Here is a 2186-nt window from a genome sequence, read left to right as displayed (position 1 = left end):
CTACTCGTGGACTGTGAGCCATCCCAGTTGCTTTAGAGGAAATCCCCTCAAGCCTGCTAGAAAGGTGGCAGCCTCAGCAACCTTAGAAGCCATGTGTTGAAAATGGCAGAACAGCCAGCAGCCTGGATCCAAAATGATAGCTGGGAGGAGAATGATCAGCTGCCTGGTCCTTAAATGACCACATGGGCCAGGGGCAGACCCACCAGCAGTCTAGTCCCTAAGTGATCATGTAGAATAAAGTGGTCAGCAGCTTGATCCCTAAGTGACCACATGCAGCAAAGCGTCCAGCTCTCAGAGCCCTAAGTGACCATGTAGAGCTGAGCTGCCAGCAGTGTGGTTGGAGATGGAAAGCATGATACTCAAAAATGCATGTTTTAAAATATATTAAGAGTCATTTGGGCTGTCTCTTGTCATACATGCCCTTTATACTTGCCCTTGCTCCTATATCTGGTCAAAAGAAAACAATACATGAGGTTTCAAGAAGTTAATGGAAACAATAGAGGCTGCGTGCCCTGAGCGAGGACCCGCTGCCTCCCCGTCCCTCCTGCAACGTTCAACTCTGGGCTCCCTCCTGGCTCTCCTGCCCACCTGCTTACCATGGCCGACAAGGAAGCAGCCTTTGATGACGCTGTGGAAGAACGGGTGATTCACGAGGAGTACAAAATATGGAAAAAGAACACCCCTTTTCTTTATGATTTGGTGATGACCCATGCCCTCGAGTGGCCCAGCCTGACTGCACAGCGGCTTCCAGATATAACCAGACCAGAAGGGAAAGACTTCAGCATTCATCGACTTGTTCTGGGAACACACACATCAGATGAACAAAACCACTTTGTGATAGACAGGGTGCAGCTCCCTAATGATGATGCTTAGTTTGATGTGTCCCAGTATGACAGTGAGAAAGGAGAATTCGGAGGTTTTGGCCCAGTTAGTGGGAAGATTGAAATAGAAATCAAGATCAACCATGAAGGAGAAGTAAACAGGGCCGGTTTATGCCCCAGAACCCTTGCATTATTGCAACAAAACTCCATCCAAAACACCCTTCTAAACCAGACCCTTCTGGAGAGTGCAACCTAGATCTGTACCTCCGTGGACATCAAAAGGAAGGCTATGGGCTTTCTTGGAACTCAAATATCAGTGGGTACTTGCTTAGTGCTTCAGATGACCATACCATCTGCCTATGGGACATCAGTGCTTTTCTAAAGGAAGGAAAAGCGGTGGATGCAAAGACCATCTTTACTGGACACACAGCAGTCATTGAAGATGTTTTCTTGGCATCTGCTCCATAAGTCTCTGTTTGGGTCAGTTGCTGATGATCAGAAACTTACAATCTGGGATACTCGTTCAAATAATCCTTCCAAACCAAGTCATTCAGTTGATGATCACACTGCTGAAGTGAACTGCCTTTTTCATTCAGTCCTTATAGTGAATTTATTCTTGCCACAGGATCAGCTGACAAGACTGTTGCTTTGTGGGATCTAAGAAATCTGAAACTGAAGTTGCATTCTTTTGAATCACATAAGGATGAAATATTCGGGTTTAGTGGTCACCTCACAATGAAACCATTTTGGCTTCCAATGGTATTGATCATAGGCTGAATGTCTGGGATTTATATAAAATTGGAGAAGAACAATCCCCAGATGCAGAAGATGGGCCCCCAGAATTATTGCTTATTCATGGTGGTCACACTGCCGAGATATCTGATTTCTCCTGGGATCCCAGTGAACCTTGGGTGATTTGTTCTGTATCAGAAGATATCATGTAAGTGTGGCAGGTAACGGAAAATATTTATAATGATGAAGACCTTGAAGGGAGTGTGGATCCAGAAGGACAAGGGTCCTAGATATGTCTGTACTTGTGATTTTAGACTCCCCTTTTTTCTCTCGACCAAGAGATCGATTTTAACACTGGTTTTGAGACAAGACTATGTTTGGCTACCCCTCTATGGTGGTGGTGGTTATGTGCCGTGGAGTCGATTCCGACTCATAGCGACCCTGTATAGGGTTTCCAAGGCTTTAAATCTTTATGAGAGCAGAAAGCCTCATCTGTCTCCCGCGGAACAGCTGGTAGTTTCGAACTGCTGACCTTGAGGTTCGCAGTCCGATTCATAACCACTGCACTACCAGAGCTCCAAACCATGGTATTTTCAATAACCTCATATGCATGTGAAAACTGGACAGTGAATA

The 2186-nt window shown here is 45.6% G+C and overlaps 1 pseudogene; it reads left to right on the top strand.

The window, feature by feature from the left end:
* Positions 1-597: 597 nt before the first annotated feature.
* On the top strand, positions 598-1843 carry LOC102825598 (annotated as a pseudogene).
* The last annotated feature ends 343 nt before the right edge of the window (positions 1844-2186 follow it).

Source organism: Chrysochloris asiatica, unplaced genomic scaffold, assembly GCF_000296735.1.
Source record: "Chrysochloris asiatica unplaced genomic scaffold, ChrAsi1.0 scaffold00415, whole genome shotgun sequence".
Classification (NCBI taxonomy): Eukaryota; Metazoa; Chordata; class Mammalia; order Afrosoricida; family Chrysochloridae; genus Chrysochloris; species Chrysochloris asiatica.
The sequence above is the reverse complement of the archived record's forward strand: the minus strand, read 5'-3'. Positions and strand labels throughout refer to the sequence as shown.